The sequence below is a fragment of the Gallus gallus genome, chromosome 3, assembly GCF_016699485.2.
Source record: "Gallus gallus isolate bGalGal1 chromosome 3, bGalGal1.mat.broiler.GRCg7b, whole genome shotgun sequence".
NCBI lineage: Eukaryota > Metazoa > Chordata > Aves > Galliformes > Phasianidae > Gallus > Gallus gallus.
The window spans coordinates 27,185,144-27,200,214 of record NC_052534.1 but is presented as its reverse complement, the minus strand read 5'-3'; the positions used below and the strand labels follow the sequence as shown (position 1 = coordinate 27,200,214).

General features: G+C 36.4%; 1 protein-coding gene across 3 annotated transcripts in view; it reads left to right on the top strand.

Annotated features, from left to right (window-relative positions):
• BRE (brain and reproductive organ-expressed (TNFRSF1A modulator)) overlaps nucleotides 1-15,071 on the top strand; it is a 164,899-nt gene that overhangs the window by 68,382 nt on the left and 81,446 nt on the right. The window lies entirely within an intron of this gene.

Sequence of the window (15,071 nt, the reverse complement as noted above, 5' to 3'; positions counted from 1 at the left end):
TAATGGAATTAAGCAACGCTGAAAAATCTAAACAGTTTGTGCTTTATAAAGAGGCCATCTGTGAAGATATCTTAGTAGAAAGAATCTTTCGATTCCATCAGCTGATAGACTGATTTAAAGCTTAATGTATTAAAATAACAGCACATTCGCCAAAAGCTTGTGCAACTTATGGGACTTTTTGCAAAAGCTTTTTGAAGAGGTGTTCTATTCACATGACACTGTGCTGTTGCCCAGCCATCTATGGAATACACAAACTGACAAAGTGGTTTTGTGGTCAGGAACAAGACAAGTCCATTCCTCCTTCATCAGTTGCTGTTCAGAAATTATACTGGATTTCTTATGTATAGTGATTAAAATCTTAGAGGTAACATGTTTTTATGTGTAATTCACAAAATAGTCAACAGTATACTGTCTGATTTTTTTTCTAGTAACAAATCCTGACTGCAGGAAAGCTGAGGTAACAGATCATTGGCTCCATCCAGTATGATGTTAGGGAAACAACCCAGGTGTGTGGTGTTACAGTAGTTGATGTTAGTAGAAAGAAGTTGCTTGAGTGCATCCTGCCAACAAAAATGTACCCACAGGCCGTGGTCTTGATTAGCAGTGTATCAGGAAGGATTAGCTTACAGAAACATTCATATCTTATATGGTCAGTTTTTTCTGAAATCTAAATATTGAGATGTTTTGTGAAATGCTGTCACTTGGGAAAGCGAATAAGGAATCAAGCTGCACATTCTTCTCTATCTAGTGGACTGCTTCAGAGTATCTAACATTTTAAGTGAAAATTTACTATTTAACTGAGGCTTTAAAACACTGCATCCCGACTTGGGACCATGCCTTCTACTCAAGCTTGTTGGTTCTCATACTGTCCATAAGACCTGAGTTATGGTTAAGTGGATTCTTGTACTTATGTATGATTGGAATCAATTGTTTAGAAACTATTTGGAATAGTTCCTTTAAATTCTTTCGTAGTGCCAAGAATGAGAATCTCCATTTTTTTTTCACTTCCTTGTCAGTTCATTTCTGTATCCTAGACCTTCTTGGTAGAATACTTTCAGCGTTCTGAAATCTATCTTCCTTTTATTTTTAGTCCTGTAACCTGTAGGTTTGTCTTAAAAGACACAAAATGCATAACTGTTTGGAATTGCCTTGAACTAAAACTATTACAGCTGTCCTCTGAGCAGCAAATCTTCATTCTCTACTATTTTTCTAAATAACCCGAAGCAGTACTTCTTAAATACCATCTCTTATCTCAGATAAACCTTTCATTGTGTAGAACAGTAAAACTTTGGGGGCATTACTGTACCACAGATACCAGTGTGTTCCAGAGTGAAACTCGCTGTGGGAAAGAGTGGTCTTCAGTTAGTTCCTTTTCTTGTTCCAGGATAACTTGTGAGCGCTACAAAAATGAGTTAATTACACTACAAAGCCAACATAAGGAAAAAAAATTGAGATTTTTGGTTTTGTCTCTGGACTTTCCAGATATCTTTATACATCTGCCTTCCAGATAGTAAAGACTTTTTAAAAGGGACTGCTCGTCTTTTAACAATAGACCATCAAACATGTGGTTGCCACAATACCAGTTATTATAGTGCAACTAATAATTATAGTAATCTTGCAAAGATTAAAGTTTTAATATAAGGCATCTTAGAAGCTGCTTTCATAGATATGAAAATACCTGTAGAGAATACTTCTTAATTTGAGAACACACTGTCCTTGATTAATGGAGCATGGCTTAATCTGCTCTCAGAATAAATGAAATAAAAGTTTTTTGGAGAGGAATATGGATAAATATAAGTAGATGCTGAATAGTTCCAGTGGAAAAAAAGTAGATCTGTTTTATATATATCTAAAACAGACGAACAACCACTTACTGTTAGCACATATATTTGGACACAGCATAGCCTTAAGACAAACTGATGTTGAATGAGCCCAGTTCTTCTGGGTGAATCTGAGTCAATTACTGCTGTAGCTAGCTCATAACTAAAGCTTGGCTTTTAAAAGAACTTGAGCATATGCCACAGGTATATCTTAAGAGCTTACAATAAATCTGTGCAAAGAAAGATGAAGATTAATAAATTGGCATATTTTCTCTTGAAATATAAGAACGCATTCAGTCATGGGCCACTTCACCATGAGTTGCAGTTGATGATATTTCTTGATTTACTTGAAGTTAGTCTAGACAATACTGTAGATTTTATTGTAGCAACCATCTGTACTTTTGAAAGAAGCATTCAGGAGAACTAAAATGGAGGGTCCATTTCCAGTGTGTCCTGCTCAGTGGAGCTGTACTTAGATTATAAAACTAAACCAGTCTGAGTTAAGATAAGATTTACGAGTCTAACCTTTGTTTTCTTGGATTTATGTTTTTCAGTGTTGCTAGAATAGCAATTAAATTTATCTGATTTAGAAGATAGATATAAGCACTGAGTAACTATAAATTTATGACAGAATTTGAAGTAATGAGTGAAATTGACTATTTTTCTTTGATTTTACAAATATAAATGAAAATACAGATAGATTTATTTTGAAGAAGTCTGGTGTATTATAATCATCCCTTAAACATGAGTTGTTACATTGATCATGAACTGCACACAACAGAAACATATGGCTATCACTTTGCTAGCAGAGTTACTGTAGTTTAATCCCATGCCTGCTTAGTCTACAATACTGTGAAGTAATAAATGAAGGTCAGTTATCTACATAGCTGTTTAAAAAAGAAAAAAAAGTGAAGGATGTTGTTGGCTTTTGGTATCGATGTCTAGCAATTTCTTTTATTGTGATGGCACAAAAAATATTCATGTATTCTGTGAATAGCTCCTATTTTTCTTTTGTTGTTGTTGATGTACACAGTCTATTTTTGTTACTATTTACACAGTTTTACTTAGCAAGTTTTCATATCCACTGGCATTTGGCAAAATTGGACCTTATGTTAGAATTGTTCCTGGGATTCCAGGATGTATGTGGGGATGTTTCGTTGCACACTATTTCATTTATCAAATTCTTCTGTTAGAATTTAAACAGTAAGAACATACTGCCAATATTAGTAGTATTGTTTAACACATTCAGTCTTTATCAGCATGGGCTTTTAAGCGACTTTATCTCATTGCTAAAATCTAAACTACGTTTTATGCTTAAAGCAGTGTTTCACGTTTTTTTTTTTGTATTAAACTAGATGTGATATCTAACTTGAAGTACTACCATCAGCACTTCTCATTCCCTAGTATTTTTCTATATTCACAAGGAATTCATTTTTTTAACAGTATGTGTATGTGTAACAAGTATGCGTTTGTGCCACTTGGTTTTCTCTTGCAACTAACATGATGTTACAGCATACTGAATGAAGACAGTGGGCCAGATTTCAGCTCTTATTGATGTCCAAAGAATACCAAGATAGGATAGGCTTCTAACATCGTATTTAGTCCCCAAAAGAAAAAAATGATAGACATTTTGTTTCTACGTGTTTTACATGAGATATCAAAATAGTAGAAGCAAATCTAAAACAGCAAATTGCGGATGGTGAAAAGATTAATTAGAAGAACTGACCTGAATTTGGCAGTTGCAGAGAAATCCCAGAATGCATGCAAGTTATATTTCCCCTTTCCCTTGATTCTTAAGATGCTATTGACAACAATTTTTTTCACTGATAAAAGCGACTGTTTTCTATGTAGCTTCTTATCAGGAAAAGCTCAATTGTTTCAGATGTTCAGCTGGGTAACGTACATAAAAAATTAACTACTGATATGTAACATCACATGTCTTAATCTGCTTTTTACCATGGCATCTTAAGTATTGGCTTCTTTTTTTCTTGCTTTTTTCCCATTCAAGTAACGTCTCGTTCAATTTTATTTTTAAAGGAGTTTCCAAATCTATGCTTTTATTAAGCTCTTTTTAAAACTCTATAATATTTTTTCCTCAAGGAAGTGTCATAGTGTGTCTCACTGCATGTCTGCATCCACTACACTGAGGGCTGCATTTTTTTGTAACTGATACCTGGAGGTAAGCTGATGTTCACAATGAAGCGAGAAGTAAAATAGTTAGGAACATCTATCAGTCTGCTCTGTTTCTAACAGCAAAGTGGAACCCAGTGAATAAATCGCCCAACAAATGTCATCGGTTTTGAAGTCTGAACATCAAACTTGCATGAATTCTGAAAAATTCTGAAAGTAATTTAAGCTTTAATTTCTTAAATTCTCTCTCTAAAGCTACTAAAGGAAAAGGAAACTATTGAATACTCTTGAACTTGCAATTCAAACTATGATCAGAGTCCAGCTCTTCCTTGTGTGTGATCACGTTTTCCTGCCTAGTGAAGGACACAAGGCCAAGAATAGAGGGTGTTCTGCTTTCTTGACTGGCACATCCTGAAATGCTGTGCTGTTGAGTGTGTGCAAGTATTTTCAGGCCTTGAGAGCATTGGATTAGGTTTACAAAAAATTATCCCTTGTATCTTTGAGTAGGTGATGTAAAAGATAAATATTTTTGCAAATTCAAGGACAGTGTCAGTATTAACAGTCTTGGAAGTCTTTACCATTAAAGCACGGATCCAGGTATTGTAAAAGAAAGTAATACTGCTACTCCAAATTCTTTATCCTGTGTTGGTGGTGATGAATGCACTGGTAGAACAGACAGGGGAGAAGATCTGGTGATGGAATTTTCGGATGAGATCACTGATGTTATCAGAGCCTATTTTAGGTTTGAAGATTCTGTGCTATTCGGTGTTTCTGCATCTTACCCCAACCCTTGGCATCAGTATCTTCTGTCTGTAGCCAACTGTTAGAAACATCCAGCCATTTCACATCTAAGGGATCTCGGTCAATGCTGCTGTGCACCTTAGTATTATAGTAGCTTATTGGCACCTGTGTCCCACTGAGTGTTAGGGCTCACTGTGTGAAATTGCTGTGATCCTGTACCAGTTGTTTACAAAGACACCAGTGTGTAAAATCTGTGAATATAGGTCAGAATGTGACTTTTCTATTATATATAAAACAGAATAATACTGTGATTTTTTTTCTCATGTTATATACCTGATTAACTTACATACGTAGATGTGAACCCTGAAAAACTGATGTTGTAAACCTTTTTGACTAAGACAGCTATCATCACTTATTCCAGCATCCCGATTTTTACCTGTAGCACAATCTACCATCACACAAATGCTAGAAAAAAACTGTTTCTCTTCTTACTGAAATATTTTTTTTACAACAACTAGTTTTTACAAGATACTGTTTGACATCAGTGTATTTATGCACTTGTGTACTCGGTTACACTATGCATGTTGTTTGATGAAATAATGAATGTAAGTAGGGCTCATGGGGATAGGATACTCCAACTTGCACATTCTTTGTACAAAGCATAAAAAGCATCACCACCCCCTCATCCCACTCTTTTCAGATCCTAGAGGAATAAGAGTAATATGCAGACAAATGGATAATAGAATTCTCTTGAAAAGAAATACAAATATTGTACATTTGAAATAAGAATGCATAATAAATAGCTTTCTAATCAAAAGTGCCGTGGGCTTCAATACAAAGCATTCCTGTTATTCCCAGGGACCAACAACTGACAAAACGTACTACTTCCATTTGCATCTCCTTTTAAAAGAAAATACGAAATATTTTTAAATCAGGTCAGCAGTACGAAGCTGCAACGGTGAAAGAGCATTGAGCAACCGTAACTTTGCTTGCTTTTACTTTGCACTTTGATTATTCACTTTTTCATCTGTGAAATCTTTCCTGGTACTTCCTGGTTCACTGAAGACATGTCTCAGAATATGGCTTTACACTGGCATTTCTGTTGTGACCCATGTAATCCATAGTATTTCTGATTTTACAGAGTGATAGTCACTGAACCAGGAGCACATAAGAATATGTGGAGATGAAGAAAAAGCTTTTATGAAAAAGTTGGATTGATTTTAAAAAATGTATATGCTCTTAGCCTGACCTTCACCCACATCATGATTACGGAAATGCCAGTTTCCCTCTAAATTAATTGAAATCACGTATTGATCCATTGATGTTTGTTTTGTCAATTTACATATCAAAAATACGAATATCCGTAGTATAGAAAATGTAAACTTGAAGATTTGACAGTTGACAGGAAAATTGTTTTCTTTTCAGCTGTATTAATTGTCTGTTCATACTCTAGTAAGTGTGTGGACATTTATTAGTAGATCTTGTTTTCCAGTGGGACATAAGATAACTGCTCTTCTATTTCTGTGAGGACATTACTATTTTTAAACAGATTGGAAATCAGTAGCATGGAGGAGAAGAATGTGAATATTGCTTTCTGAATAAACTGTATTTCAGTCATCTCGAGACTTGAGCTGGAGAGATTCGAATCTCAGTAAGATCCTAGTGAAGGATCTGAATTCCAAGTTGTACATATACACAAATATTTATCTCTGTAAGTGAGTTTAAAAACATGGGGCTTACATTTAAAAATGGGTCCTAACTACACACTGTAGAAACAGCCTGGTGGCTTTGAGGGATTTGTAAAGCAGCAAACCATGCGGCAGTGACCTGCCACATCAGTCATCTAAATGAGTAGTGTTTCATGGGGGATTTTTTGTGTCTATTTGTTTGCTTGTTAAGAACATTTGAAGTATGTTTTTTTACATTTAGAAATATTGCAAATGTGCTTTATTTTTAGATATTGTTGTTTCAAGTAATTAATCCTAACTGTATATAGGTAAAAGATGTCTTGTTTTATGGTGTTTGAACGTGAGGGTCCTACAGGGTGGGTATAGATCTACATTTTTTTATTCCTAATGTGGTTCTTCCAAGTTTTAAAGGTGTGAAAAATAGATAACAGTGCAGAAAGAGGTGTGAAAGAAATGTCTTATAGTGTATGTTGTTAGCAAGGAAGCACCTTGGCATGTGGCGAGGCAGTACAGATAGAGCCTGAACCCTAACAGTCCTGGGATTAGTTATATTGGTACATGAATTTTGAATCTTCAATATCAGTTGTGTCAAATGAGAAATTTAAATAGAGGACATCTGAAATAGTAAAGAAAATGAGTCCTCCCTACAATGCAAACACGTAAACTAATGTAAAGCATACGACTGAAATTAGCGTTTGCCCAAGATCAGCGTGTCTGTCACTAGTATTCAAACCCCAAATGAACAAAGTAAATCTTCTCCTCTCTCTTGCTGCCGTGCTGTCCTTAAACGATTCTTGGTTTAGAACACTGGTGTTATTAGTCCGAGTATTAATTTTAATTCTACTTATCCTTTGTTTGCTCTTTACCCATGACTTCCTAACTGAACAAGACTTTTTAAGACACTCAAGAGCATGTTTTCCATACAGATAACTTTAAATTAAAAAAAAAAAAAGTCAGTCATTGTTTACAATAAATTTTAAACAATCATTATCTCAGATACGTGCTTATAAGAAAATATTTACGTTATCGGTCCTGTGGTTTCAAACAGATTCTCACACTGATGCTCAGATTGTGCTGTCCTTTATTTTGCCAGTAGCAGCGCTGATGCCAGCAAAGCAATGAACTGGTATGTTTGTTGGCAGAAGAAAGAACATCTTCATTTTGGAGAAGAGTTTTTGTGGTGCCTTTTTATTAAGAGAAAAAGTTTTGTGGTAAGACAGCATGGGCTTGGTATAAGTGGGTGTCACAGCTGTTCACCAATTAAGAAGAGACAGGATGATCTATGTAAAAAACTTGAGTTTTGGAATCTCTTGGCACTTTGTTCAGCCCATTATTTATGGGATGATGTTCAGTAAGACCGAGTGCCAGATCCTGCACTTTGGCCACGACAACCTCAGGCAACACTAGAGGCTTGAGGCAGAGTGGCTGGAAGACTGTGCAGAGGAAAAGGAACTGGGAATGTTCTTCAGTGCTTGGCTGAACATGCGTCAGAAGTGTGCCCAGGTGGCCAAGAGGGCCAATGGCATCCTGACTTGTATCCAAAATGGTCCAACCAGCAGAAGCAGGGATATGATTGTCTCCATGTACTCAGCTATGATGAGTACTGTGTTCAGTTTTGAGCCCCTCACTACAAGAAAGACATCGAGGCTCTGGAGTGTGTCCAGAGAAGGGCAGTGAAACTGAAGGATCTGGAGTGCAAGTCTTATGGGGAGCAGCTGAGGGAACTGGGATTGTTCAGTCTGGAGAAGAGGAGCCTCAGGGGAGACGTTATTGCTCTGTACAACTACCTGAAAGGAGGTTGTGACGAGGTGCGGGTCAGCCTCTTCCCCCACATAAGTAGTGCTAGGACTAGAGGGAATTGTCTCAAGTTGTGCCAGGGAAGGTTCAAGTTGGATATTAGGAAAACAATTTTCTCTGAAAAAGTGGTCAGTTGCTGGAATGGGTTGCCCAGGGAGGTGGTGGAGTCAACATCCCTGTAGGTGTTCAGGAAAACTTTAAATGTTGTACTAAGGGACGTCGTTTAATGGGGAAATATTGGTGGTAGCTGGACGGTTGGACTAGATGATCTTGGAGGTCTTTTCCAACCTTGGTGATTCTGTGATTCTGTGGTTTAGCTGATAATGGCAGAGACCCATCATTGCTTTGCTTCAGGTCTTAGGAAAATTAATGGTGCTATTTGAACCTGTATTGTGCCTACAGAACTTCACTGGAGTAATAGAGTGATCTTCCAGGTTAACATTTATTTTTAATGATAAAACTGTGTTATATTAAAAATTATCCAGTGTGCTTGTAAATTAGAAGCAAACAAAACAAAAATTAAGAGATTAAGCCCCTCTGAGGTGTTGAATAAATTGAAGTCCTAGAAAACAAAAGCAGGATTTATGAATGTATGGGAAAGAAAAACCAGCAATCTAGGTTGCTAATATTGTTTCTCCCTTTCTGTGTCATTTTTATTCTATTTCATGGTGTGGACATTCCTAGCTATGCAAACATTGGGGTTTTAATCTTATTTTAATATGAATGTGATATCTGATAGTAGAGCTGATAGAGCTAATGTGCTTGTATTTAAGTTTTAGTGAATGAAGTTTAAGATCGTTAGCATCCTACTTATCAGTCTCTTTTAAAAAAATTATAAGGTATCTGCTATTCTGGTGTCATTAAAACGTAGTTAACAAATACAGTTCAGTCAACGTGTGGAAATGATCCTCTACCTTGTGTGTCTGGTATACAAAATTAATATTTAGAAACATTTTTGCTCACTTGAAATCAATTTATTGGCACATCAGAAAGGATACCCCAATATTAATTTTAGACTGGGCAGCACTTGGGATATTTATTCTAATTTTGAATTAAGCACATAACAAAGCGGGTTTTTTTTTTTGACCTTTAATGGAATCTGCCTTGTTTTCTGAGACTGTGTTTTTCAGACGAAAGCAAACAGCATTGCTGTGATGAAAGTGTCACTGCAACTTCTCATGTTGTCAGAATAAATTAACTTCTATTCACCTACATGGCATGAGTCTTGAAAGTTGTGAATACTCACGTGTATTTCCATGCACAAGATTGTTGTTCTTTCTGTTTAACCTTCTGCTTTTTCCTAAGCTTTTCCTAACAGCATTCTTTACTGTACTCTGGCAGCAACTTGTGTTGAGTAGTGGTAAACTGCTGTAACTGTAATAAAAGAAAATTGCCTAGGCAAAACACATCTCAGTTCTTGTCTTAGAGAAGTACAATGCATTTTTATATAAAAGTCTGAAAGCAAATGAGAAAACAACCAGTGAGCACAAACAAACAAATAAATAAATAAAACAAATACTTGGGATGTTACTCACACTTTTAGAAAAAAATTATTAGCGTATTATTGTTGATGTCCAATGGTGTAATTAAATGTCTTGACCAGTGCTCAGAAGATACATAATCATTTGATTTTATTTTAATGAAAAAGTCCAGTATACTGTCCTAAAATTATCCTTTCAGATTCTTCAAAGTTCTTCCCAGACTATGATTTTCAAGTATCTTTTAAAATAGGAATTACTCTGAGCTTAAACCATTTCTTTGCCCTGAATGAGTTAGGCAAAAGTTTAGTAGTCGTACCCTGGGAGAAGGACTGTTTTTAGAACATTTCAGTACTGTGGGCAGTGCATGCAAGGTGACTGCCTTTGTTTTCATTCAAGATCCTATTTAAAGGATAAGCAATCCTTGATCAGACCTGGTGGGTTTCCTGGAAGATAGTGGAAAGAATTTCCTGGTATAATTACATATTCTCCCTAGAGTGAAGCAGATTTCTTAGTCTCATTTGCCACTTCACATTCCTTAGCCTACTTTTCCCTAGCATGTTTTGTTATTTTAAAAACAAACAAACAGTAAATACAGAAGAAGGTTTAGAGAACATGTAACTACTTGTATCAAAGCTGGATAGTGAAATTCCTACGCTTTAAGAGTTGCTTGTGCTTTATTTGATGGTTATTTTTCGTATTATTGCATGCTGTCATTTGGAAGAAAAAGGCCAAATATTGCTTACCTATATGATGCAAGTACCCCACTGGTACTGATACGGCAAACAAATCCTTTTGCTCCTTTCTCGGTTGTTAATAAGCATGATCCTGAAACATGTATGTATCACAAGATATCATGTGTTAAGTGCAGTCCTGAGGTAAATTACCATTCTGATTACTATTCTCATGCCTTTCTCTTCTGGGAACCTTTTTCTCCAGAAAGCATCGCAGTATATGAATTGCACACTCTGTGAAGCTGACTAGTGTGGTGAGGCTGAGAATGTGTGTGCTAAGACTTCAGTTTGTCATAAGCTGGCCGTAGATACTGGCATCAGCAGCTACTCACTCCTCTGTGTTCTCAGTCCTATTCTGCCTCCCTGTTCCACCTTTCCCCTGCTCCTTCATCACATCTCGCAGGTTATAAATTGAGTGTATCCTCTGCTTTTGTTATTTAAAAAAATCCCCATCCCCTCAGAATCATACCACAAAGACAAATTATTCAGCATTTGTCAGAGCTGAAAGGCCAGAAACCTCCTGGAAGAGATTGGAGTGATGAGCTTCGGACTTCTGAAGTGGATTTGATTTGGATGTTAACTAGCTTATCTGCCCTAGAGGCTTCTGCAACATCAGCCATTTGTGGCCCCTCTTTACCCAGAGGATCATGCAGTAGGTTGGGTAGTTCATGTGCTTTTCATTACCTCAGTTCTATTCCCAGACCAATTGTTTAAGGTCCAAACTTAGCATCCCTACCAGAAGCCCTGCATCCTTCCTTTGTTTCCCACCAATCCCCAGACCCAAAATCATTTATCGTTCCCAAAGCGCACCAGTACTCTCTTCCCTTACGGCCTTTCCTATCCCTTCCACCAAATTTGTTGTTTCTTTTCCTCATTCTTTCTTTTGAGTTAACCTGACTTTTATACCTTAGCCCACTGTATGCTTTTGTCCCCCCCATCTCATAGCTTCCACTTCTCAAGTGTTCCACTTGAACACTTGAAAAGCAAGTCCTGGCACTGCCCAGGTTGTTCCATGCCAGTAATAAAAATACCTCTTCTTGAAAGAATATTCTCATAAAAGGAAGCAAGGAGATTTTTTTCTCTTGATAACTTAAAAAAGGTAATAACTTATTTTCCAGAATCTGCATCTTTAAGCTCTAATGTACAACTTGGTTAGACTCCAGGCACAAGAGGAAATGGGTTATAGCAGTTGTGACTGTGTGGAGCAGATGTTTTGGTTGGACTGGCTATCAACCATCTGACTCATAATAAATTGTCAGTTCCAGTAAATTCCCAGTTTTCAATTACAGTAGGTAGGATACAAGAAAACAATGCCCTTTAGATGATATGCTTAAAGTGTTTTTGATGATTTTCATACACAAATCATACTTTCTGAAAATATGAAGCGTTTTGCAAACAGAGCAACTGTAAACATTGTAGCGTGCTTTTGACTGTAAATTTAGCTTGATATGAATGACATCTAACAAATAGTTGTCCAGACAGTGCTGATAGAACTAAAAATAGAATATTTAAGTCTTGAGACTTTTCTGAGTCTTAAAATACCTGAAGCCTTTTCCTCAAGTTTCTTGAGGAAAAAAGGGACTCTAAAATCACCTGTAACTTTCAATTTCATCTGTCCTGTATTTGTATTTTCATGTGTCCTGTTGTCCTTCTATGTCAAAAGTGCATGTTTAATGAGCATTACATCTGCACTGGCTAAGTTGACGAAGAGTAAATTTGAATGAAATATCATGAGTTTTCTCTTTACGCTTGCCTTGTGGAAAACAAAACCAAAAACCCTCTCCTCCCCTCACCAAACTGAACTAAAGTATGAGTTGACAATGTGTTTTTTTTTCTTTCTCACCACATTGCTTTTCTGTGTATATTTGCAGTTCCAGGGCACTATGGAACTTTTAGTTAAAAAGATCAGCTGTGCAGGTTCTGTATAAACACAGGAAAACACTTGCAGTTCTTGAGATAGAAAATTATTTGTTTTTGATGTTTGTTTTGTTCATATTTTTTCTTGTTTGATTTGTATAGGTGTTTTCTGTAACGAGGAAAATATTATTTTTTGAAATAGAAACACAATAACAGGATGACAGAAAGACGCCATGAAAACTGATGTTGGATCTTTTATATCGTAGTGTGCTAGAAATTTTTATTAGCGATCCTAAGACTGTTTTGGAAAATCTAATATGTGTGCATTATCACATGCTCAGCTAATGAGCTCAGATGTTTTTTTAGAAACCTTCAATTTTCAAACCTCAAAATTCCTGTGGCCCAGGATGTATCCTCCATTCTGTGCAAGATCGGTTTAATAATACCTTACGTAAAGTCTTAGGTAGAAAAAGCTCTGTGAGTATGAACCAGCACTCTGCCATGGCAGTTCTAACGTTGGATGCTACTTTTTATGTGAAATTGCCGTTCTTAATTTTCAGAAAATCAAATTTTTGTAAATGTAGAATTAGTTGTTTTAACAAAATCCTTCAGCAGTAAGTGGTGTGGGTTAAACACAAATTATGGAAATCAACTTGGCTGTTTTAAATTTAAAAACACATTGTGATTGGAGTTCAGCAGCCCCTTTTGTTTCTTAAAAGGGAATAGGCTTGAAGAAGCAACTGAATCTTTCTCTTGACGCTAACTGAAAAAGGTGATGTTGTTTTGCTGCTATGTGTAAAAGTTGCCTGTTTTTTTGAGAGAAATAGATGTGCTGAAATGGGAAAAGACATTGCCAGTCAGAATTTGATAAGGAATGTATAAACAGCCTTTGCCTTTGGACTCTTTGATGCAAGGGAAGGATATCAGTCCCTGTTCTGGGAAAATGTCATTTCCTACTTCTACAGACATGCATCATTTCACCTGGTCATTAACGAGTTTGTAGAAATGACCAGAAGAGATATCACTGAAGGAGTTAAGCTGTGACTGGCACAGACAGCATCAAAAAGGTCTGTTAATTTAAAAGTCTCTCTACAGTTTATCTGTAGGACATGTGTTTTTGATTTAGTTTTATAAATGACAGTTGTAACAGACATACTGAGGATGAATGCAGTTCTACCAAGCAGATCCTTGCATAAATAAAAGAAACAAAGTCTGAAAGAAATAATCACTATCATGCAAATACAAAGAGACTTCATCATAAATCTGTGGCCATCTGAGCAACCAGGTTGAGCAACTCCTTAGTGTTACTGCATCGTGTCTTTTTAAAACCTATGGGAATGCTGCCTGTTTTGAAGCTACAATTTTAACTTCGCAGGTTTAGAGGCAAAAACCATACATCTACTTGAAAAGAGGTAGTTAGACATGAATGCTGATTTCTTTATTCAGACTTGCATTGAACAGTAGCTGTATGAATATAATGCGGTGATGTGCTTGCAACAGTAGTTGTATTTTGTGTATTAGTTTTGTAAATGAAAAATATTACATCTCTGTTTATTGCTCTTAATGCACACATCAACTTACTGCATCTCAACATGCCAGGATGTTACATTTATTTATGTATTTTTTTGCTTTTCTGCCGTGAGTCTTTATATTAAAGTAGTTATTAGTGAGTGCAGGAATACATTGTAATAATACTGTAATGGGTAATGGATGTTGTAGTGATATTCACTAAGTTTTTTTTCCTCATTTTGCTTTTCTTTGATCAGTAAGCACCTGAGTGGTGTTCTAGAAACTGGTCACATGCATGATAGCAAAGTACCTGTGCACCAAATTAAGCATTAAGTAGATTAAGTTTTGTCCAAAATGCTTGTGAAAAACACGTAGGTTCTCCTCTCTACAAATAAGTAATTTGACAAGAATTACGAAAAAAAAAGAATGTGGTCTTGAGAGAGCTATATACATACACAGGGGTGTATTATATATACTTATCACCTCTTGAAGAATGCCTCTTGCAGTAAAATATTTTTAATAATTAGCATGGCTGTTTAGTTTATGTTAATATTTCTTTTCATTTTATTGACAATTAGCAAAGTAACTGTAAAAATTCAATTGATGCCATACTTGGCTACAGCAGTGAAACCCCATCATCTGTAAACTGATGGTACCCTATCATGAAAGCAGTTTATTTTCATCCTTGATACTGACATGGAGGGTTATCCTGCAACTGCAGCTTAAAGCAGTGTTTCGTTCTCAGACCAACTGTGCCTATAACCACTTTATAGGCATTCTTAGGAGTGCACTTTTCTTTCAGCTGTTAAAATTGAGCAGTACACCATGGCAGAATTTAAGAAAACACTGCCAGTTCTGTCTCATTTTTCATGCAAGACAATTAGGGTGTTTTTTTTTTTTTTTTTTTTTTTTTTTAAGACTCACTCTTCCCTTCAGCTTATTGCTAAGTTTCTTGGCATGTTGTGTTCTGCACGTGGTAGGTAACATGCAGCAAGTCTCTCTGGACGTTAACAGATCTAGTCCTGCCAAAACTTCACATGGCACGAGATTGTCTTCCTGAAACCACTCAGCAGTCGCTTTTTTCCCCCCAGTTTGGGCAGGATCTTCGAACAATGTCTTAAGTGGTTTGCATGTTCCTTCCTCCCAGCTGCGTGTACAACAGACCACACCAGGGCACGCTGCACCATGTTGATCCTGCGCTGAGTGCAGATCTGCTGGGTTATCTGTTTCCTCTCATAGTTTTCCAAAACGGATAAAAACAAATGCATCTTGGCAAGTTGCTACGTACATATGCACAAACATGTTAAGGGACTTCTG